Source organism: Phascolarctos cinereus, unplaced genomic scaffold (assembly GCF_003287225.1).
Source record: "Phascolarctos cinereus isolate Bilbo 61053 unplaced genomic scaffold, phaCin_HiC Scaffold_1;HRSCAF=81, whole genome shotgun sequence".
Taxonomy (NCBI): Eukaryota; Metazoa; Chordata; class Mammalia; order Diprotodontia; family Phascolarctidae; genus Phascolarctos; species Phascolarctos cinereus.
This window is the reverse complement of record NW_027555514.1, coordinates 245,959,379-245,984,820: the sequence shown is the minus strand read 5'-3', so window position 1 is coordinate 245,984,820 and position 25,442 is coordinate 245,959,379. Positions and strand designations below refer to the sequence as shown.

The following is a 25,442-nucleotide window of genomic DNA, read 5'->3' as shown; positions in this document are numbered from 1 at the left end:
CTTTGGTCTGTATTCAGATGCCATCAGTTCTTTCTGTGAAGGCAGATTTTTTTTAATCATGATTTTTTTTTCATGAATGAAATTTTTCATCATGAATCCTTTGGGATTAGTTCGGGTTATTTCTAAGGCAGTTTATGCTCTAGATCATATAGTCAAGGTGAGCTATTATGAAAACAAACATTAAAACTTGGAAATGGCCCAAGTGGTCCTTGTCTCTTGGTCCTCCAATCCCAAGTCCAAGTGTCTTTCTTCTTTCTGCTCTGCTACACTAACATTTGATTTTGTGAGCCTCCGTAGAGGGAAGACAATAAGACTGTACAGCGTCTCTAAGAGAATACTTTTTGCTGTTAATCCTCCACAAATCAAAGGAGTTCCTATTTTATCCTAGAGACAACATGAAGCCTCTGAAATTCCTTATCACATCCAAACAAAAAGAACTAAATGAGATGATACCTTTTTCTTCTCAGCCTGCCTTTGGTGAGCCCAGTCCTCTTGCTTCAATGTAGCTTCAGGCGCTTTGCATTGCCTTTCATCCTAGTCTTACTCAATAACTTACCCTTCAGATCCTTTCCAGCTTCAAGGTTTTATGAGACTGAGTCATATTCAAATTTTCCCCAAAAGATATTTGCTTATACTCTTCTAAAGAAAAAAAATATCCCTAGAGGAGATTACACATTCTCTTTTGTGAAACTTTCCATCATCTGACAATGACTCTTAATAGGATTAGAAAGTCATAGGGAAAGGAATGAGGAAGTCACCTAATCTAACTCCCCCTTCCCCCTTATGGATAAGATCATTGAGGACCAAAGACAAGTAGTTTTGCTAAAGTCACACAGATAGTAACAGTGCCAGAATTTGAACCGAGGTCTTCTGTGACTTCAAAACTAGCTCTTTCCATTGCCCATTTGCAATTTATGTATGTTCCTTTCTCTTTGTTTCTCACTAGGAAAAAGAAACACTGCTCATCACCTTCACACTAACTGTTATTACCCTCCCATTTCTGACTTCTGTTGCTTAGTCTGAACAAACCTGAATTCTTTTATCCTTTAGTTGCATACCAGTTTCCATAAGGTTTTAAATATGTTTTTTGACTCTCCTCTGCACTTTATATGAATTATACTAATTTTGGGAAACAAAATTGACTATAACACTTTAAAACAGGTTTAAGGGAAAATGATTGCTGTCTTATTTAATGCTAAAATTCTCTCTTTACATCCTAATATCATGTTTGTTTTTTAATCCACAATACTACATAAAGCTCATAGTTGACCATGGAAGCAAATGTTAAATTTTTGTGGATTATTAAGTGCCTACAAGTCATAGTGGACTGAGCAAGATAGAGTCACGAAGACCTGATTTCGAATATCATCTCAGACACTAAATAGCCATGTAACCCTGGGCAAGTCATTTGATATCAGTTCCTGATTTGTTTTAGTCATTTTTATTAGCCATGTCTGACTCTTCATGACCTCTTTTTGGGGTTTTGCCTTGCAAAGATACTGGAGTGGTTTTCCATCTCCTTTTCCAGCTCATGTTACAGATGAGGAACTAAGGCCAACAGGACTAAGTGACTTGCCCAGGGTCACACTGCTAGTAAGTGTCTGAGGCCAGATTTGAACTCAGGAAGATGAGTCTTCCTGATTCCAAGCCCACAGTAAAATGAGAACAATTATAGCACCTACCTCACAGGGCTGCTGAGAGGATAAAATGAGATACCGTGTAGAAAATAATTTGCAAACTTTAATGTTCTATATTAATTCTGGCTATTCTTAATATTATGACTTTTAAAAATACCAGTCATTCTTAATACATTACTCCTTTGCTCTTCCCAAAAAACACTACAGCGGCACAAAGAAAAAGAGTTATAAAAAATCAGGTGACAACAGCATCTGACAGTGTATGCGGCATTAAGCACCTGTAGTCCACTCTCTCTGTACCAAGGCAACAGCAATGTGTTTCATCTGGTACCTGTTGCAACCAACAGCACAACTGCATTTAGTCTCAGTCTCACTGTTTTTTAGAGTTGCTCTCAATTATATTACTGCATTACTGTGCATACTGATCATTTTTTCCCTGCTTCCCTTGCCCAGCATTAGCTCATACAAACATTCCCATTTTTAAAAAATAACTTGTATTTGTCATATTTTATGTGACAATAATAGTCTATTACATCCACCAAAGAGTATTTTATATGCACCTACTAGCTCATAGACTTTGTTTAAGGCCCTCAGCATAAAAAGGCAAAAAGGAAAGAATTTCTGCCTTTCCAGATCTTGCATGGACCCATAAAAGCAACAGCAGATACCCAGGTAGACAAGATAATGGAGGAAGGCACTGGCACCCTGCATGATCACGGTGGGCTTCAGGTAGGAGAAATTAGGGATTCTAAGATGCAGACATGAGAACACAATGCATTTGAGGGATGAGGGACAACCTGTGCTAAGACACAATATATTTATAATGCAGCCCATTCAGCTATCCCCTAATGAATAGGAACCAATTTTGTTTTCAGGTTTTTTTGTTTGTCTTTGTTTTGCTTTTGCTACCAAAAAGAGAGGATGCTTTGAATATTTTGATGCATATGAGGAGATTCATATTATTTTCTGCACTATACTGCGATTAATGTTATCTCACCTTCTTTATGGCCACTTGCTTTTTCCCATAACTATTTTTCTCTAAACTTTTCTCGAATGGTATCTTCCAATTCTCCCAGAACATAATCACTTTAGTATACAAATACTTTGGTTCTGACAGTGCTATTAGGATATGAGTAAGGTGCCCAGATGTTCTGGGTTTGTGGTTTTTTAATGTTTTTTTTCTTTTTAACTAGGATAGACTTTTTTTATTTTAGCCACTGAACAGTTGTGCCTACTCTGTGTAATACACAGTTCTAGGCCCTGAGGATGTTACATGTTATATATTTATATAAAGTAGGTAAGACATGGTTGCGGTCTCAAGCAGATTATATAGTTGCCCTGGACACATTTCAAGGATGTTACCCCTAAAGATTCAAAAGCTCCCTTGAATAGCTGCAGACGAACTATGATGTGCATCAATTTCCCTAGAGAATTACCATGTTGTGGCTGAATTATGCTTTTCATAAAAGAATTTATGGGATTTAGGTAGTTAAAGAGTCCTGGACTTGGAATCAGGAAGACCTGAGTTCAAAGCCTACCTTAAATACTTATTATGTGTGTGTCCCAAGACAAGTCATTTAATATCTGTCTGTCTCAGTTTCTTCAATGTACCAAATGGAGAGATTGTACCAGATGACCTCTGAGATCCTTTCCATCTCCAGCTCTAGAATCCTATGATCTTGGACCTATGAACCTATGAAAACTGGGTACCAAAACAGAGTCAATATACAAAGGACATACTATGGAAAGACTTCTTTTCCTCATCAGTCTCAACAGACAAGATAAAGGAATAGTCTCATCAGACATCCTCCACTCCTTGGATCTCACTCTTCTTGGCCCATCACCATGTTTTCGTGACACTCCCCACACTTGGAATACATTCTCTCCCTATCTCTACCTATTGAAATCTTTCTCTTCTTTCAAGGCCCATGAAGCCCTGCCATGATATCCCCAAACCTCCCTCCTAAATTTTTGATAGATTCTTGCTTTTTATAATCTTCTTTGTAGCATACATATTTATCTATCATATTTGTTTCATATTTCCCATCCTTTAATTAGCTTAAAAGGGCAGCTAGATGGTGCAGTGGATAGAATGCAAGGCCTAGAGTCAGAAAGACTCATTTTCCTGAGTTCAAATCTGGCCTCAGACACTTGCTAGCTGTATGACCTTGGGCAAGTCACTTAACTCTGTTTGCCTCACTTTCCTCCTCTGTAAAATGAGCTGGAGGAGGAAATGGCAAACCATGCTCGTATCTTTGTCAAGAAAACCCCAAATGGGGTCAAAAAAGAGTTACACACAACTAAAAATACTGAAAAACAACAACAATTAACCAAAAGGTCTTTGAACACACAGACTGTCTCTTTTTTTATCTTGATATCCCCAGGGTGTAGCACAAGACTTTGTGCATAATAACTACTTAATAAATGTTTGCCGAGTTGGTTATTTAATTAATGTTATTTAATTAATAAGTTTCACTGCATCACAGATGTAGGGCTAGTAAGGAGTTCCTCTGCCATCCAGTCTGATCTCTTCATTTTACAGATGTGTCTAATCTCATCTTCTATCTAGTCTAATCCTTTCATTTTACAAAAAAAGTAAGGCCCAGATGTTAAGTGACTCACCCAAGGTCAAACAGGTAGGAAGCAGCAGAGATAGGATTTGAACTGTCTTCTCACCTCAAATCCAGTACTTCCCCATACACCATACTTCTCCCCAAGAAGTCTGGTTAGTTAGTTGTTGTCCAGGTCCTTGAATGTTCACAGAACAAGTTATGCTTTAAAGATACACAGCCTTCTAACAGATTGGATACATAATTCAAAAGAGTAGTGAGTGGTATGTAAGGAATCTGCTCAAGAACAAAGAAGAAAGCCTCAGAAGAAAGCTATGCTTTAACTTCCGAAGCTACTTTCCACACTCATGGCAGTGTCGTAGTTTAGAGAGAAGAAAAATTAAATGATGAGGACAATTTAAGGAGATTTGCCTCCATTTTCCAAGCCATTTAATTAGCTGTCTCTGGGCATCAACTTGATATCATAAACACATCACCTCAATGATACGTAAAGATATGCTGGCAACAAATTTGGTCTTTAACTCAACTCAGTTGCAGATAAAGTTTTTTAGCTGAGTAGATGGGGTTTTCCTTTAAGTCTAGCTTACTGGTAGCTAGACATAAAGTTCTTAAGTCATAAACATTTTTAAGATCAGGAATGCATAATGCCTCAATCAAAAATAATCCCTACAATAGCAAAAAATTCTAAAAACCACATTGTTGATGTAAAATGAATTACCCAAAAATGATTAATTGAAACACCTATCACAAAATTAGAAATGGCACCATTACAAGGAGATTGATGTGAAGTATGTGATGTTTGGAAACTGGCAGCTATCCAGAGTTCATTGTTCTAGCACCTGAAAAACATTTCTGTCATTCAACCCATCTCTGCACTGTCTCATATCCTCATTTACCCCTCACAAATTTTCTGAAAATATTGCTACACTCATTTTATGTACTTTTTTCTTTGACTACTTTCCATTTCCTGTTTCCCTTATAGGTAACCTTGATCTGTTCTATGCTCAAATAACTTTTACTGTAGCTCCTGGATATACGTAAAAAGTTCATTCAGTTGTAATTTACCAGGAGTTCAGGGTAGGAAGAGATGTGCCTACAGTATCTGCTGTAACTGCTTAAATCTCAACATTCAAACATAAGTGTTTGCAAAATCATACTTAAAATTTTTATAAAAGCTATCCGCAATGTATAAAGTGGTGACATGTTTGCTTTTCCTCACTATAATCAGAAGTACTTTACATCCCCATTTAAAAAAAAAATCATACATAATGGAGACACCTATCAATACCACTACATGTGAAAATTGTTTTAATTATTCAAGGTGGATTTGTTCTACTGCAATTATCATTTGCTATAACCACTCTGGATTGTTTTCTGAATAGTAGCTCTCATTATCCAGGGCAGCAAGGTGGTGCAGGGGATAGAGTGTCAGGCTTGAAGGTAGGAAGAGCCTTCCTGGGTCCAAATATGGCCTCAAATACTTACTAGCTATGTGACTCTGAGCAAGTCACTTCAACCTGTTTGCCTCAGTTGCCTCACCTATAAATGAGCTAGAAAAGGAAATGGCAAACAATTCTACTATCTATATCAAGAAAATCCCAAATGGAGTCACAAAGATTGGGCATAAATGAACAAATGACTGAAAAAAAAAAAAAGCTCTTCAATTTTTAACATTTCTAAAGAAGTTATTCCTTGAATTGATAGGGCACTGGCTTTGGAATCATGAAGACCTGAGTTGAAATCCTACTTTGGTCACTTACTAGCTTGCTAATCCTGGGCTAGCCAAGTCACTTAACCTCCTTAAGTCTCAGCTTCCTCATTTGTAAAATGAGGGGGTTGGACTCAATGACTTTGAAGGTCCTTTCCAGCTCTGATTCTATGATGAGTGGTGTATCAGATGACAGAAAGTTGCACAAAAGAGAGCTCAAAATTTATAATCCTATGACCCATTTCTCCTTCACTCTCTGTTTTGGATATAAACTTTTTTTTTGTCTGTGTATAAACAAAAAGGCTTTCCAACTAAATTTCTCCTAATGCCTTCAACAATTCCACTATCACTATTTTTCATTTCTGTCACTGAGACAAAAAGTCCTGTTGTTCTTATGAGATGAATCAGGTGGTTCAGTGATTGGCTAATCCACAGGCATAATCATTTTTATACTTATGGTAAGATGTGTGGGGCTTACCTGAGATATGGCTATCAAAACGAAGATGTCCACCATAGATTAAGTTGAGGTTTCTAGATTACCACTGGTGAGAAGAGGGGTAGATGTGACCACAAAAAAGGAGGAAGCATACTCCAAGATAAAGCCAAGCCATTGGGGTCAAAGTACAGCAGAGGAAAAATTCATCTAGAGTGGTATCATAGGTAGGAGGGCAGAAATAAACCTTGTAGTTATATTATCAGGCCCTCAACATTTTGCACCCTGGTATAAAACTCTAGTTGTCCCACCCTAGTTATAGGCCTAGGTAATCCACCTTTGTCTTTACTTTATCAGGGAGTTCCATGAAAATTGGGCCTAATTCTTTGGGCACTGGGGAATTTGTTTAAATAACCAGGTGTCTTATAAGAAGGTGATCTTAAAGCTACATATGAACTGGAAAGTCAGGGCTTTTGCATTTGCTTTCTGATTCTGATTGGTTTTAAGGGAGAATATTTAACCATTGTCAAATGTGAAACTGTAATCCTGGAAGATACAGAAGTTAAACGGAACAAAATGACATAGTACAGATGGGTGTCTCTCCTTCCTGCAATAAAATATAAGCCCCTTGCAGACAGGTATGACGAGTTTGCTTTGGTTTTTGTATCTCCAGCGATTAGTATTTTTCCTTACCTACGATAATTACTTAATACTTTAATGAATACATTATTTAATAATGTTTGTTGACTAGAACTGAATAGGTTGTCATCTCTATTCATTTATGGAGTAGTACTGAAACCTAAGGGATGAGATCCACTGAAGGATGGAAGGTGCAACTCTTCAGGAAGTGAAATTTCTTGAAGAGTAGGATTACAGGTTGATTGTCACTGGCTTATATTTCAGGTCAGAGGTTTTCACAATTTATATCTATTTAGGAAATTTCATGAGTTAGGTCATTATTTTACCTACAACCCTCCTAGCATAAATAGTACAGAAGGAAAACCAGCTTTTGACATTACTACTCTTACAAACTATAACCTTATTTCTTTTGTTTGTTTCACAGATAAACTTTTTACTCACTACAGACTTATTCACCAACAGCTTCCTACTTTATCCCCAGAAATCTGGCTTCCATCTCTTCACTATCATGACTCAAATCAAAAAGTCTAATTGATTTTTTTCCCCTGCCAACATTTCCAAGATGCATCTCTTCCTCTGAACTCCCACAGCCAGAGTTTGTCAAGACTTCAATCAACTCATTCTTTGGCTACTCCGACTGTGTCTTAGCCTTTTCCTTTCCTCCACCAATCTATCCAAAAATAGAGGAAAAAATACCTAATGATTTATCAAGTGTCATTGTGATCAAATTATTCTCCTTCCCAGAAGCCTACAATGGCTTCCAATTGCCCCTTAAGTCAAATTAAAACCAGTCATTTCCAGGGCCTTCCACCAACCAAAACTTTTTCATTTCCCAATAAAAAACTAACTTGAACTCTCTACTCTAGCCAGGCAAATTTATTTATACTCATATGAATAACCTGATTGTACTCAGAACCCTGCATATACACAATTCCTCTTGTATTGAATTCCCTATCTTCCTTTCTGTCTTCTGAGTATGTTTTCCATTCATGAGAAATACTGCTTTTGACAATATCCAATCCTTTATCCATAACCACATAACTCTTACAGGTATTTATTTAAAACATTTGACTAGAGGCAGCTAGGTGGTACAGTGGATAAAGCATCAGCCCATCACCAGCCCAGGAGGACCTGAGTTCAAATTTGACCTCACACCAGACACTTGACACTTACTAGCTGTGTGACCCTGGGCAAGTCACTTAACCCCAACTGACTAAAAAAAAAAAAAAAACAAAAACAAACATCTGACTTATGAACAGAAGTTAGCTGTATACTATGTCATTTTCTCCTTCACCCTACCCTATTCTTCTTTATTTGACACTCCTCTTCATTCCCAGCCATTGCCAGTCATACTGACTTTTGTGCTACCACTGGATTTCAATGACTCTGGAAGAGAGAATGAGGCTGAAAACTTTGTGCTACTCTACATCACTTAAATCTAACTCACATGCAAGTCAAGACATCAACTCATGAAGCCATTGGTACTCTTTGAAAATGAAGGACAGGAGCAGCTAGATGGTGCATAGCACCGGCCCTGGAGTCAGGAGGACCTGAGTTCAAATCTGGCCTCAGACACTTGACACTAGCTGTGTGACCCTGGGCAACTCACCTAACCCCATTGTCTAGCAAAAAAAAAAAGAAAGAAAAAAGAAAAAGAAAATGAAAGACAAACAATAACCACCACCATCAGCAAGCAGGAAACTAGAGAGCCTCAAAATTCTTCCCTACCATCTCCTTTCTTCTCCCTCAGTAAAGCTTTTATACACACACACACACACACACACACACACAACACACACACACATATGTATACACATACACATATATATGTATATGTATGTATATGTATATATGCATACACATACACATACACACACAATACACATACCAGCATATATGGGTATGTACATATGTGTATATATTTGCATGTATGTACATGTGTATATATATCACCTCAATTTTTTTCATTGCCACATAGCTCAATTAATTTCCACTTGAAACACATATGAATATATTTAACTTTGCCCACAATATTCTATTTCACCCTTTTTCTTCATTTTCCATTCTTTTAAAAAACTTTTATCTAATTATCTCAGGAAAAGTTTTACTCCACCTCCCACTGAAACCAGTCCATGGATGAAAAAAATAACATACATCACAGTTGAATAAGTTAAGAAGTATAACACACATGGATGTCGAAGAAAAGAAAAGCCATATGTTGTAGAATAATAATAATAATAATAATAACAATAATAACTAGGCATAATATTTTTAAAGTGCCATCAGACTTTAAAGAATCACATCTGTCACATGTGTATTGTATTTAAGGTTCACCAAGCATTTCTCCCCACGATATTTCTACAAGGTAGGTAATACAAGTATAATTATCTCCATTTTATTAATGAAAAAACTAAGGCTCAAAAAAACCAAGATGACATATCCAGAGACATATGTCTAAGAAACATTGGGGTAGGAATTGGCAACCAGGATTTCTTTGTCCAGCATTCCTTTAGTTTCACAGAAATCCCCTTCAAATCTCTACAACATATATTCCTGAACCTACTCATCTAAACACCCTTGCTTATGTTTGAGCAAGAGCATTCAAAATGCATTTTAAAAAATATTTTTTCTTAAATTAAAAAAAAAATGAACCATGTTGCAGCCATGACTTCCCTACCATTCATTATTGAAAATATACAGTGTTTTAGCTACACTATAAATGAAAACTTCACTAATTCTCCAGTTTGATGTTTTATTATAATAACATAGGGAAAGGAAAAGGGCCAGTGGTAATGATTGTGCCACGGCATGCAGATAAATCTAGAAACACCCCACCCATATTCTCTGCATATTAATATGCGGTGGTGGCAGCCTGGGGTTCTCAGAACCTGTCCCAATGAAGCACAACTTCTGTTTAGTCCTTCCAAGCCAGGAAACATTTCATTTATTGGGCTCTATGCTTGTTACTGGACAGCTAGCTTATTTAAATTAAAGGAAGCTCATTGATAGAGACTGAGTTGCCAGGTAATAGATAGTTTTAGCCATTGCAATTCATTAAAGCAGTCTATTAAGGCATAAAGGAAGCGCCAGCAGGAGTTTGAGGGAAAACCTACACTGATGAAATCACAGAATCTCCAGGTAAAAAATATATTAAGAAGAATTTTGTGGGCCTAGTCTGCAGACCTGACAAACTTCCTTTAAAAAACAACAACAACAATAACACATTTTTCGTTAATAAACATCTATTTTCTCTTCCTCCTAACTCTTCTCTTTTTGTTGTTGTGGTTAAGTAATTTTTCAGTCATGTCCAGTTCTGTGCCCCCATTTGGAGTGTTCTTGGCAGAGATATTGGAATAGTTTGCCATTTCCTTTTCCAGCTTATTTTACCAATGAGGAACTAAGGCCAACAGAGTTGGCCTAATAAGTATTTGAGGACAGATTTGAACTCATGAAAATGTCTTCCTGATTCCATGCCCAGCACTCTATTCACCGTGCCACCTCCCTGCCCCAACTCTCCCTTACCCATTAAAAAAACCCTCATAACAAATAGGCATCGTCAAGCAAAAGATATTCTTACATTGACCTACATTTTTCCCCTGAAAAATGTATTCTGAATTCCAAATACCCAAAGTTTTGTTGCTGAGTGCAACAAAAAAGTCAAATTTAAAAATCAGATAATTGAGGGATAATTATTCATACTACAAAAAATTTATTTGCTTTATAAAAAGGATGCACCACAGGATTCCCTTAAATAAAAAGGCTGCCTAATGAGTTTGAAACAGATTTTGATTTACATTTATCTTTTCTGAAAATTTGGGTTACTTAGAAAGAGATAAACCTGTGTCACTGAAAAAAAAATCCAACTCTGTGACAGTGTTCGCTTTCTTAACTGCTGTTGGACTTATCAGAATCTGCCATGTAGGAAGCAAGATTTAATTTTATGGGTCACCCACCTTTCTCCTTACCTTCCTTACCAGAACAAAAGTTGCTGTTTGCTCTTTCCCAGTGCCTGAGGTGAGAGCATTCTGTCTTTGCATGGCTCAAAAGACATTCCTTTGTCCCATATGTCTCTTGAAAATGCACATTTAATTTAAAATCGGCCATATCAAAACCCGACAGATAACATCTATTTTGTTTGGACTAAAACATCCAAGGTAACTAATTCTCTAAGCTTGCATCCTATAGAAAAATGTTCGCTATATATACTATAGCTATATATCCACACACATTCATATACATATACCATATACTTACATACACATATATGCATACACATGAACATATGTGTAAATGGATGGATGAATGTAGGAAAGCCTGGGAGAAGAAAATTTCAGTTTCTATTAGGTCTCTAATCTGGCTTGGGAAACAACAGAGATAAGACAGTTCTCTGTGGCAGGCTTAGCATTCACGATGATTGATTCAAAGAGAAATTGTATCCAAGAGATTATCTTGTTTAACCCCCTCACTTTTACAGATGATGAAATGGAGTCCTAGAAATGTAAAATGTTCAAGGTCACACTAAGAGTAAATGGCAGAGGAAGAATTTGGTCTGCAGGTTTTAGATCCAGGGTTCTTTCCCCGACACCAGACTTCTAGCATTTGAGGTTCCTCAAAACCACAGCTCTAAGAGGATGTACTAGATATAGTCATAGCATCTTAATGCTACAGCTGAAGACCTCAGGGTTCATCCAGTCCAAACCTCTCACTTTACAGATGAGGAAGAAGTGAGAATCCTAGTCTCTTGAAGGGTGTATAAAATTGGAAATTCAAATACTATAATAACCATCAAATTGGATAAATAGCAAATTTGAAACAGCTATCTGAGCAATTTTTTTTGTATTTTTTTCAACAATGTATTAGGTCTTATAATTCCTATTGAATTACTGAGTATTACATAGTACAGTTAACAGAGCACATGCTTCTTAGTTTTAGGACCTGGTTTCAAATTCTACTCTGTATGCTCCCTGAGAGACTTAGGGAAAAGTGATCTAACCTTCCTAAGCCTCAGTTTCTTCATCCATAAAATTAGGGAGTTAATCTAGATACCTTCCCACTCTAGACCTATGATTTCTTCTTGTTGTTATTCAGTTGTGTCCAACTCTCCATGACCCCATTTGGGGTTTTCTTGGCAAAGATACTGAAGAGGTTTGCCATTTCCTTCTCCAGCTTATTTCATAGATGAGGAAACTGAGACAATCAGAGTTAAGTGACTTGCCCAGGGTTACACACAGCTAGTAAACATATGAGGCAGGATTTGAACTTAGGTCTTTCTGAGTCCAGGCCCACTGCTCTACCCAATGGCCATCTAGCTGCCCCATATCTGTGATAGTGACACTGATATATTTAGAAAATACTACAACCAAGAGTGTGCTTGTAAATGTTTATCTAATGGCTCATCCAAAAAAGGACCAAAGACAATATTTAAGTTTATTCTGCATTAACATTTCCTCTATTGTTTTCATAAGTCTTGAAAGTTAGCAGAACTTATGAAATCAATGGATGGTTAAATTTTCCATGTGGGCATTTAAACCTCAGAAATTGATAAATGCTGCAAATCAGGGTTGATGTTTAAATGCTCACATGGAAAATTTAACTACCAGCCCTCACGAATCACATTAGCTGGCTCCATCTAGCACGCCCCTGATAAAACTACCACTTTGCTGTCAGAACACATAAATAGTCTTATTAAGAGGGGAATGAAGAAGGTTATCCAAAATGATCAGCTCAATTTCCTAGGGAATATGGTTGTTTGTGAAAATGTCCTTTGTCTTTGACTGTTCTGTGACCATTTATTTGCTATCACATTTATGTCATTCCTTTATAAATATCTTCCTGTCACCTGATTTGTGATTCTAACTTTCTGACGCTGATCCAAATAGAAAGAAAGCAGCTGGAAGAAATTCTTCCCATTTGGCATTCAAACAGAAGGGAGTAGAATAGAAATATTGCAAGGGCTGCATGACAGAAAGCATGTCTCCTTTCAATAATGTCAGGCCCTATGGTGAAGCTCTTTATTATCAAATGATTGAAAATGCCAACAATTCTACATAATCGTTATTGAAATTATTTTCTAAAAAATTTAAAGCTCAGTTGATTTTGGCTGGCATGATGGTTGAGCCTTTTGAACACACACACACAGACACACACACACACACGCACAATTATCTATCAGTGGCAAACCCCCCCAGCCATGCATTAAAAAGACTGATAGATCTGAAATCACTAGACCTGGGTTTGATTCCCAACACTGACACTAGCCAGGCACATTTTGGGAAGTTCAAATCCTGACTTTGATTCTTGTTACCTGTGGACAAAGTATTTTATTTTATGAACTGAGAAGCATGATTATGAAAAGGGCTCACAGACTTCATCAGACTCTGCCATGAGAAACAGGCAAAGACATTCAAAAAAGCTTAAAAATCTCTCAACAAGATAATGACTGAGGTCCCTTCCAGTTCCTATCTATAAGATCATAGATGGAGTTAAAAGGAAATTCTTTTATTTTACAAATCAGCAAACTAAAGATTAGAGAGGGGGAATTAGTAATTGTTGTTCAGTTGTTTCAGTCATGGTCAACTCTTTGTGACTCCATTTTGAGTTTTCTTGGCAAAGATAGTGGAGTGGTTTGCCATTTCCTTCTCTAGCTCATTTTACAGATGAGGAACTGAGGCAAACAGAGTTAAGTGACTTACTCTCAGGGTCACACAGCTAATAAGTGAATGAGGCCAGATTTGAACTCAGGAAGATGAGTCTTCCTGATTCCAGGTCTGATGGTTCTATCCACTGCACCCCTAGCTGCCCACATATAAATAATTAGTATGTATCAATTCATAGTTCATGTTTTATGAGAACAAATGTTTAGTTCCTAGGTTACAGAAGCAGTGATAGTATATGTCAAGGGCAGGATTTACAGCGAGGCCTTCCTCACTCTGAGGTCAGCACTCTATCCAATAAGTGATGCTACGGCTTATGTGTGTGTATAAAGATAAACAGAAGAAAAGAAAGAGATTGAAAGAGAAGAATGATAGATGATAGATATGCATGCATACTTACATACCTCTAATGTTGATTTATGCATATGTGCTAGCATAACTATCCATTTTGACATAGTTAAGATAAAATCAAGCCTCAGCAAAACAAACAAACAAAAAACAACAACAAAATAAAATAATAATAATAAATACTGCTACTAAGAGTGATCTGGGGAAGGGAGCACTGAAGCACAAAGGCAGATGCCACAGCATATTTTTTTTTATGATGCAAGACTGCTCCAGATCATCTATAGATAATGAAGCAAAACAACTTGGCATGTGATGAAGCACCAAATAATAGTAAGAAAAAGCAAACATTTCCTACCCAATGAGAAAATTTACCAGTTAAATGAATCATCTCTTCAGAACCATTAATGGAATGGCTTCAATGATGTGCTTGAAGTAATTTGACAAATCCCTGAATATCAAAGACATATTCTTATGTGGAGAATAAATAGACCATCTCCATTTTTCTTGCACAAAAGCATCCTGCTTTCTTTTGCATTTCACAGATATGGAACGTAGAGGAAACAGTGCAAATTTAGCACACACCACCAACCTCAAAAGGTGACAAACAATTCTAATGTGTTTCAAATACCTTTTGTGGGCAGCACCAGGGTAATTTCAGGAGAGTGCTCGATCACCAAGTGAATGGTCTTCCACTATGGATCTGGACTGTCTGCCAATCAAGCTCTTCTTTTTTCCCTTTCTTTGTCCCTTGAGAGAGAAAGAGAGTAACAGAAAGAAACAGAGAATCCATGAAAATGCTGGCTTGCAACTCTCCACTTGCTTTCACTGTTGACTCCTTATACACAACTGTTGTTTAGAAAGTCCACTCATTATTTATGGGCTGCTCAGTTCCTGGTTGTGTTAGGTGCTGCAGACTAGGAGCTAATAGGTATGAATCATATTCACACAAACACACAATCCAGAAGAATAAATGTTTCAAAAAAATAAACTATTCATGTTCTCCCGACATGTTCCTACGCACTGGCACAGGTCGAAAGAGGAGAAATAGCTAGTCCTTGTCATAGATTGCATCCCGGGGGAATTAATAACAGCAGGGAATTATCTCTAAGCAATTCACACTTTGTTTTGTTAACAAGTCTTCATGTTAGGATACCTTGGTGTCAGGCAGCTTTTCCCTCTTTTTTTATGATTGTTGAGAAGTCAACTGAACCCACTGTTATTTATAAACCCTTTTTACTTTTATTTTTGTCAATAGCAAATACCTGGCTATTTGCCTAGGCAGGAAACTAACTCAGAGGTAAAGACATTTAAAAGACTATCATTTTCTTTGGACTCCTTATTTTTTTCTTAATCCTCATCAAATGCAAGAAGTAAAATTCTTTTCTTTTTAATTACTATAGAAATGAACAGATGAGGATATTAAGACACTTTATCATTAAATAAATATGTTAAAACCCAGTGGAAAAAAGCATGTTGTCTTTTCAAAAATGGAGAAAGTCCTGGATTCAAGAAATCTGCTAAATGTTGCAGAATTAATGATGAAAACATATACGTAATCCTGTGGCTCTAACACAAGGTCCATATCTAATCATCATCCCCTCTTCTGAATTGTCTTTGTCTACCCACAGAGAATAGAACAGTTGTTATTCCTTATATTCATTAAAATAAGTATCAAAATAATCAACCACCATGTCTGATAATCTGATAACTCATTTGGCAGATGAGATAGTACATGTCTGTGGTCCCTGATGTTGGGGAGGCAGAGACTGGTAGATTTAAGAGTTCTATGCTGTAAGAGGTCTAAAACCAAGCAGGTATCTGCACAAGCTTTTATTAAGTACCTACCATGTGTCAAATATTGTACTAAGCACTTAAAAAACATTGTTTCATTTGATCCCTACAACATCTCTGGAAGGTAGGGGCTATTATTACCCTCATTTTACAACTGAGGACACATACTTAGACACTTAATTACTTAACCTCAAGGTCAAACAGTTACTAAGCACCTGAGATGGGATTAGAACTCGGGGTCTTTCTGATTCCAGGCCCAGTGCTCTGGCCACTGCAAGAAAAAGGAAGGAAGAAAAGTAGGGAAGAAGGGAGGAAGGGAAGGAGAGACAGACTACTGTTTTAGATAATAAACCATGACTGCCTAAAAATCCAGATTTTTAGGACCTACCATCCTTTGAGAACTCAGAATGACCTTCATATTGTAATGAGATAGTACAATAAGACCATGGGATATCATATAATAGAAAGAACGCTAGATTTGGAAGCAAAGACCTTACCCAGGTCTGTTAATTATTTGACAACTTTTTGGAACCTTAGTTTCCTCATCTATTAAATGGGCCAGATGACAACTAAAGTATGTTTCAACTCTTAATTTTATGAATATTCTATGCTAAAAAAATAGCATTTTAAAATTCACTTTCGGTTGGAAGGTACACCTAACCCTACATGAAAGGCGTAAAGCAGTCATATAGGTTGCTTGGCTCAAACGGTTGTTGTTTATAGTTTGCTATTGTTGAGAGGTTATTTTTGTTTTTACTTTTCTTTTGGTCCAGGTCTGGACAAGCAATATACAGCGAGGAAAAACCCTTTTTATCAATGCTATTCAGCAGTTCCCCTGCAGTGTATTTGTCTGTGAAGGCTGTTTGACACAAAGATATCAGAAGAAAATAGAGATTATGATGGTTTATGATCTAGGTAGCTGATTTTATAAATGATCACATTGCCAGCTAAGCACCAGCTAATTACTATGAGAAGAAAGGCTAATTAATGTCCATTTTCAAAGTGAAGAATTAGAGAAAAGGATTACTGGAGTGCATGTTCACTCAAGGCGCCTAGTGGGAATCCAAGTGAATAATAATGGCTGGTATTTATATAACTGTGGATGAGTCTGTGAAGCATTTTCAAGAATTGAAAGAAAGTAGTGAGGATTGGAGGGGCTTGGGATAAAGAAGGAGGGCTATGAGTTTATTTAACTCTACTTTTTAAGTGAATTAACATTTTTGGAACCATTTCTAACACTTTTTTTTCATTTTCAGCACCTTTATTATTATACTTCTAATGTTTACTATTTCTGTGACTTAGGGCAAGTGACAAACTCTCTGTGCCTCAATTTCCTCATCTATAAACCGAGGGATGTGAACAAATGTCTGAGGCCACTTCTAGCTCTAGGTCAATAATATAATGAAAATATATGTAATTATATAAGTAATTATCATAGAAGGTGGTCACAGGAATTATTTAGTCCAACTGCCTCATAGTATAGATTAATACAATTATTAGTCCCGAATGGTTAGGCAGTTTCTCCAAGGTTACACAGGGCTCCTGATTCTTAGCATCAGTGGGGATTACTAAGTAAGTTTGAAAATCTAGAAATAACTTACTAAATATAGCATGAACTGAGCACTTAATTTATGTCTAGAGGTCATTTCTTATCATTCTTGCTTTATATTAATATTTAATTTCATATTATTTGTTTTTCAAGAATATGTTAATATCTACATATGAATATAGCAAATATATAATCTGTTTTACAATGACAACTTATTTATAAAACAAATCTCTGTGAGATGGGTTTTATAAGTATTATCCTTATTTTAAAAAAATGGGGCCAGACTCAGAATAGTTAAGTGATTTTTATTTAAGATACTCTGACTAATAAAAGATGGAGCTGGGGTTTATGCTCATGTCTCCTGTCTTCAAGTCTCCTGATTTCTATACTCAGAGATGTGCTGGTCCAACCAGCTCTTCGAGGCCAATTTTTAAATTTTTAATCTGAGCATTTATATCAGGAATGATACAAATCAGGGCTTGAGTTATTGTACTGTTGATTGTTTAGATTAAGAAAGTGATAAAGTGTCCTGTATGTTTCTTTTTTTTTTTTTGGTGGGGGATGGAGGTAGGGGGAGTCAGAGGTTAAATATTTACTAATACATTACTGTCTATCCGACACTATCTTGCCTTCCCCTATAGAACACTATCTCTAGTGTTGATTAATGTTATAATAATAGTTTTAAAAAATTTTCATATGAAAAGGCAAACATATGGAATTTCTGCTTTCCATAATCAGGGTGAAATTTGGATCTCTATGCATAAACCCCCATTAGTGGTCATAGAGCAGAAAACAGCATGACATAGTAGATAAGGCATTTGGATTACATCAGAAGGCCCTGGCTCTAATTCTATTTCAGAAAATTTAGTCATTATGTGACCCTAGGAAAGTGGCTTAAGCCTTCGGTACTTTGGTTTCCTCATCTATAAAATAATGACACTGTATCAGAGACCCCTAAGCTGATTTCCAGCTTTACTCTGTCATCCTATGGTCCTCATAGAACCTTATTTTAATATTAATCCCACTCAAGAGTCAGTGAAAGAAATTTTGTTCAATGAGTGTTAGTTCTAAGCTGTGCTAAGAATAGAGTGATGGGTATCCCTGCCTGTCACACAGAAGAAATTTGACCTCTTGATAGGGCCTTGATTTACCCACTGCACTTAGAATCAGAGGATCTAGGTTTAAGTCTCATCTCTGACAATTACTTGCCTTGTGACTAAGAGCAAGCCATGCAATCTTGCTGACTGAGCTTTAATTTTTGCATTCATTATGCAGTGATCATACTCTTACTCTTTACCTTAAAGTGTTATTGTGAGGAAAGGCCTTTTTAACACTTCAATAGGGGTCGAGGCTGGACCTGTGATTTCATTGTCATAGGGAAGTCCAAGGTGGGGAAATTCCCTGTACCAATGTAGGATGGTTCCTCCTCCTCTGTAAATTATGATCTTTAGAGAGTCGCTGAGGGCATTGAGGCTAACTCACTTGCCAGTATTCCACACTGGTGTGGCTGAGGTATGATTGAAAGTAGGTCTTTCTTTATTGGTCATCTCTTTATCTACTATATCAAGCTGCCTCTTTAACTCAAAGCATTTTATAAATGTGAAATGGTGAGAGAAGAATGGAAGGGAATAGTAGAAGAGGTGGAGGAGGGAGAGGAGAAGGAAGAAGAAGAGAAGGAAGGAGAGGAAAAAGGAGGAGGCAGGGGAAGCAGGAAGAGATAGAGTAAGAGTTTGGGGAAGAGGGGGAGGGAGAAAGAGAATGAGAATGAGAAGAAGAACTAGAATGTGAAGAATGTTTAACAATTAGTGGAGCTGCATATGGTGGCACATATCTAAAGTCACTTCTACTGAGGATTCTGGGGCTGGTAAATCTCTAGAATTCAGGAGCTCTGAATTGTAGTAGAGCTAGAGCCAACTGGGTGTCCTCATTAAGTGTGGCTCCCACCAGTGGAGGGGCCATGAGGATTCCCAAGGAGCAAAACCAGTTCAAGTCATAAAAACAGCAGGTTAAAACTTCCATGCTGATCAGCATTAGCATTGAGGACATTAATTAGCATTGTGCTTCTAACTTGGGCAGAATGCAAAAACCCAGTTTCAAAATAACAACAAAAACATAGAAAGTGATAATAATTATATGATGATAATACAAATATAAAATTATAATTATATAAACCATCATATAATAATTACAATGTATTATAATAATTATACAATAAATGATATTAATAACAATTGAAAAGTACTGGTAGGGTGAACAAAGACTTCAAATGCTTGTTTATAGCTCAATTAAATAGCTCAATTAAACTTTGGGGATGGAGGGAGACTCAGAGACCACATAGTCTGATGTTTTCATTGTTCAAATAGGGAAACAGAGGCCTAGAGGTTTCAAATGACTTATCCAAAGTCAAACAGCTAGTAAGAGGTAGTATCAGTCAGTATTAGAACCCAGTTCTTGACATTTCATATTTAAATTATTAAAATGGCCTCTTAGCCAAGTATTGTGTGATAATTACTCCTTAAATATTCATTTTCAAGAAACCTCTAATATTCTTTATGGTTATACCTAAATTCCTCTAGGTGGAGTTCAAAGCCTTGACCCAATTTAAGCAGCATCACCTATGCTCTTCTACACAGAGCATTTTCTGATCCACCCTTTCACCTATCCATTGCTAGGGCCCTCTCTAACTACCTTGTAGTTAACCACATTGTTAGTATTTGTATTTATTCTCTTTATATTTATTCTTTCTATATTACCCACCTGTTACATGTATTTACTTATAGACCTTTTATCTTCCTCACTAGAATGCAAGAGCTTTGATAGGATGTATTATTTCATTATTTGTATTTATATAAGGCACCTAGAATAGAACAAGGAACATAGCAGGTGTGCAAATAAATGCTTGTTGATTGAATGATGGCTTGATCTATCAATTCAGGCTTCCCAATACTCCATGGCCCTATCAGAGCTCTAGCCTTCCTATTCTCTTCACCCATTGATCTTATTCTTCTTGACCACTCTCCTGTTGTGCCTCCTGTCTATAATTCCTGGTCTTCTTCCTGCCTATTACAATCATTATGATTTTAAAAAGCCCTCCCTAGATGCCACCTCTATATAGCCATCCTCGTTTTCTGTCAGCATATAAGTCTCTCTAAGGTCCCACGGCATGTGAAGCATGAGATTCTGAGAATCTTAGAGTTGGAAGGTATCTTGCAGTTCACCTAGACTGTTGTCCTCTCTACTCAGTAATCTTCTGTGGACATTCCTGACAGAGGCATCACTCTTGGGGAAAAAGTGGGAAGTAAGCAAATAGGCTTGGGGGGATAGCTGGGGAAGGGATATGGGCGACAGGAAGAAAATAAAGATGAAGACCAAAAAATATCTCTGTCCTATAACATCACCAGAGACTATAGATGCTTCCAAATTCAAACTGATTCACTGTGGATCAAATTGAATTACAGAAGCTCAGTAAATAAAATGCTAGGAACTAACCTCTATAAATAAATAATTATGGAAAATAACAATAATTACACATTTAAAAAGCTAATTTCTTTCCATTTTAATAGTTAGTTACATCAAAACTAAACCATATGTACTATTTGGATGCATATTAAATATTCTCTAAGTGCTGCAGCTGGCAAAAAAAAAAGTCCTTTAAGCATTCATTTAAAATTCATTAAAGTGCTACCTCCTAAATTAAACCTTTCCTTTATTCCCCCCAGTTGTTGCACTCCTCACTCTTCCAGCAAAATTACATTTTATTTACTTAGCACATATTTCATGTTTTTTGTTTCCCATTGGTGTTATTTCCCTGTCAGGAAAATATAAGCTTCTTGAGGTCAGTCAGTAATGTAATTTTTGACTCTATTTTCCCAGTACCTAGTCAAGTAACTAACATACAGTAGGCATTTAATAAACTGCTGTTAAACTGAAATAATTTGGATTGAATAGCTTAATTATGACTAAATTACTAAATTGTGATTTTAATAATTCATAATTTTAAAATTTGTGACTAAATTATGATTTTAATAATTCTATTAACAAGATACTTTAATAGCATAATTTTAATAATTGACTAAAATTAAATGACAAGTTTTATACATATGTTATTTTATACACGGGAAAAGCAAGGCGTAAAAGGAACAAGACATTTATATAAATATATAACAAAATGGTATTGAAGGGAAGAAAATCCCACTCCTGAGTGTTTGAATCATGTGTCTATTCAGACAGCAAGCCTAGGCGGACTACCCCCTAAGCAGGTACCATAAACAAATAGATACGTGTCTTAGCTTGTCAATGTGTTTTATGTGGGCTTCTCTGACATAACGGATGTGACAGAAGTGTTTGACATATATCTTCTGAAAAGCTCACAGTATTCTCGAAGAGTAACCTATTCTCCTTGGACTGCAAGGCAGAAGACAAGGGGCCAGTGGAAGTCCAACTACATGTTTCTTATAGCAGTGATGGGATGCTGTTTGTTGTCAAACTGATTTTTAAGTCGTGTCTGACTCTCTGTGACCCCATTTGGGGTTTTCTTGGCAGATACCAATTTGCCATTTCCTTCTGCAGCTCATTTTACAGATGAGGAAACTGAAGCAAACAGAGTCACAAAGCTACTAATTCTCTGAGGCTGGATTTGAACTCAGGAAGATATCCTCACTTCAGGCCCGGCACTCTATCCATTATGCTACCTAGCACTGTGATGGTATAGTGATAGCCAAATAATTTCTATCCTGATATATTTCAGAGACCTATGTTCCTTTCACTTCAGTATAGTTTTGTACATGTTTTGGCCAATTGACAAACATCATTAATATGAAAGTTTCTTTATGCCTATTTGTGTAATGAAAAAGACCTTTGGTAAAAAAACATCTCTACAAGTCTTTCTTGGTTTCTCTACCTGTTGAATGAGGGGGTTAGGCTAGGCAATCTCTAAGATCACTTACTGGTCTAAATTATAGATTTAATCCTTGAATATAACTAGCTGTGTGACCACAGAGAGTCACTTAATTGCTGTAAATCTCAGTTTCCACATCTGTAAAATGGGGATAATAACAACCTCTACCTCAAAGGATTTTTGCAAAGACCAAATGAGATAGCTTATGTAAAGCACTTTGCAGATGCTAAAGTACTTTATAAATGCTGTTGTTTTTAAAGCATATTCTGGGCCAATTCATTCATCTTACAGATAAATAAACTGACGCCCATAGAAATAGAGGGTCTGACCAAGGTCACATATTATAAGAGGGAGAGCCAGGGTATAGACTAATGAGAATATTAATGTTAATATGATTTTGTCCAAAGGTATGCCAACTCTTAATAACCTCACATATAACCACCAACTAGCTTAGTATTTAAAGAGAGTCTAAAACTTATGTGAATTGTAGCACATCTTGTCCCTGTTCCTACTAGCCTGTCATTCTTAACTGAAGAAGCAGAAAAGGGTCACAAATATAAATTCCATTTTTGGTGGTTGTTTGAGAGGTTGCCCAGACAAAGGAATTCATCAGCTAAGATTTAGTTTCTTGGTATTAAGTCTCTCCATGTTTAAGTAGACTGTTATAATATTAGACACATTTGTTGCAACTACCATACTCAAAGTCTTTCAGTGTGGTACAACCTGCCAGTTAGAGGTCTACTGGCATGAAGTTAGACTCTCATCCTAAAGGTCTCTTTTTGATATTAAAGGTCATAAGAATAGTTTCATTTTTTCAATATTCAGAGCAGAATGCATTTAAAATCATGCCTTCTGTATTATCCTACTTTAGGATAATAGTCACCAGATATCCCTTTTTTTTTTTTCATGGAGTTGGTTTTCAGGTATTAGTTCCACAGCCTACAAAATCCTTTCAGATAAGGAATCATGACCTTTTCCCATTTGTTTTATCTATAACTGCAGGTGTGAAGAACAAAGCTATTATAGTCAACTCACTCATTCTTTCTCGTACATTCCTAACAGGGGCCATCTCCAGTCATTCTGATCTATATCTTGTCGCCAGACCCAGATGGCTCCAGAAAAGAAAGTGAGGCTGGTGATTTGCACAGCCCTCCTTCACTTAAATCCAATTCACTTGCAAGTCATGGCATCATTTCCAGATGTCATGCTCCCTTTAGAGAATGAAGGACAAACAACAACAACAATAATAAATACCTAACAATCACCTTTTAACTCAGCTACATGAATATTAAATTACAAAAAGAAAGCCAAATTGGACTTGGACCAAATAGGAAGCTTTTCCAACTGAAAGCTAAAGAGAGGAAGAAATTATCGAGAGAGGTTGTGCATTTTCCTTCACTAGAGAGCTGTAGAAATCGAAAAGACATATGACACTGTTTGGTACATTTAAATAATTGTTGCTCCTGCCTCCTGATGGATTGGCCTCATAGTTCCTTCTAGACATATATTTTATTATGGGAAACACTACCTTTAAATAGAATTTGCTTTTTTTTTTGAAGAATCTATCCAAACTAGGCCTAGGAAAATACGTATTTGCTCTGCATTTGCAAAGATGACAATATCGATGAAGACCCAGTTATGCATGCAGTTCAAGCCAATTTTCCAATGAGGGTAATTGGTTTCTTCGACTAAAGTTCTACTGTGATGGATGTCTGACTGTGGTATGGTAATGACCCCAAATTCTCTGTTGGCTAAGCCGACAGAGCACAAACTTCAGCAGGTTCTATCAATATATAAAAATTGTGAATATGAGGTCAATGATGGACTATATATTTATCATCTCAGGACCAATCTGGCTAAATTATTTTTTTCTCTCTTTTTTCCAAGTTTTTTTTTTCTTTCAATTAACAAGGATTTAATTTATCTTGCTCTTACCTCCCACTGAGTGAGGAGGGAAGGAAATGATAACAAAACCCTTATGACAAACGTGCATAGTTAAGCAAAATAAACTCATATATTGGCCATAGGTAAACAATATATGTCTCGGTCTGAACCCTCAGTCCATCATCTCCACAGAAGAATCTATCATGAGTCATCATTGGTCCTCTAGAATCATGTAATTATACTTGCATTGATGAGAATTCTTAAGACTTTCAAAGCTTCGCTTATAATGTTGCTCCTAATTCTCTCTTTATATATATATATATATATATATATATATATATATACATATATATACATATATATATATACATATATATATGTATATATATATGTGTATATGTGTCTATGTACACACTTACACACACACACACACGTATATTTATGTATAGTCCCTCTCCTACCTTTCCAGTCTTAATACATCCTACTCTCTGCCACACGCTGTTTGGGTGATGTTAGCCTCCTTGCTGTTACACAAATGTTACACAGTCTGGTTTGTACATATTTGTTTGCTAGTTGTTTCCCCTATGAGATTTTAAGCCCCTTGAGGGCAGAGACTTTTGTTTCTTTTTGTATCCTCAGCACTTAACACAATGGCACACAGCAGGCACTTCATAAACGTTTACTGGGACCCAGGCTCAAATCTAGGCTCTGACATATAGTTATTTTATAAACCTGAGCAAGTCACTGCATTTAACTAAGCCTCAGTTTTCTCATCAGTAGAGATCAAAATTTTTGCAATATCTGCTTCCTAGGGTTATCGTGAGTTTTGTTGCTGTTGAGTCGTTTTTTTAGTCATGTCTCACTCTTTGTGACTTAATTTGGCAAAGATGCTAGAGTGGTGTTGTGAGCAAGGCACTTTTAAATGTGAAAGTGTTAGGTAAATATGAGATCATTTATTAACAAAGTTTGCTGACCTTTTGGGGGATCAAATATGCATTCTTACCTCATAGATTATGGTATATTTAAAATTAAGGAAATAAGCTAATTTACAAGAAAATAGTATAGACTTCTTGGGTCTGGAAAGTCAAAAAGAAAGGAGAGAAGATGATTAAAAACATTTGTAACTTCATGAAGATTATAGATAGGACAAATAAGGATTTGCTCATGGAATCCTGGAATGCTAAACATTTTCTGAATAAAAATTTTGGACAAATAAAATGTACACCTTACTTTATAAAAGATTTTTTTTACCATATAATGAATGTGTTATCCCCAAGAAATGGTAGCCATGACAATATAAGTAGCTTAAAAATAGGTGAGATAAATAAATGTA

General features: G+C 36.4%; 1 protein-coding gene across 5 annotated transcripts in view; it reads right to left on the bottom strand.

Annotated features, from left to right (window-relative positions):
- The window catches only part of SYT1 (synaptotagmin 1), a 724,221-nt gene that overhangs the window by 555,537 nt on the left and 143,242 nt on the right, over window positions 1-25,442 (bottom strand). For all 5 annotated transcript variants that reach the window (XM_078146393.1, XM_078146407.1, XM_020993508.2 and 2 more), the window contains one exon: window positions 14,617-14,735. The gene's annotated coding sequence lies outside the window, so the exon portion shown is untranslated. The remainder of the gene's footprint in view (window positions 1-14,616; window positions 14,736-25,442) is intronic.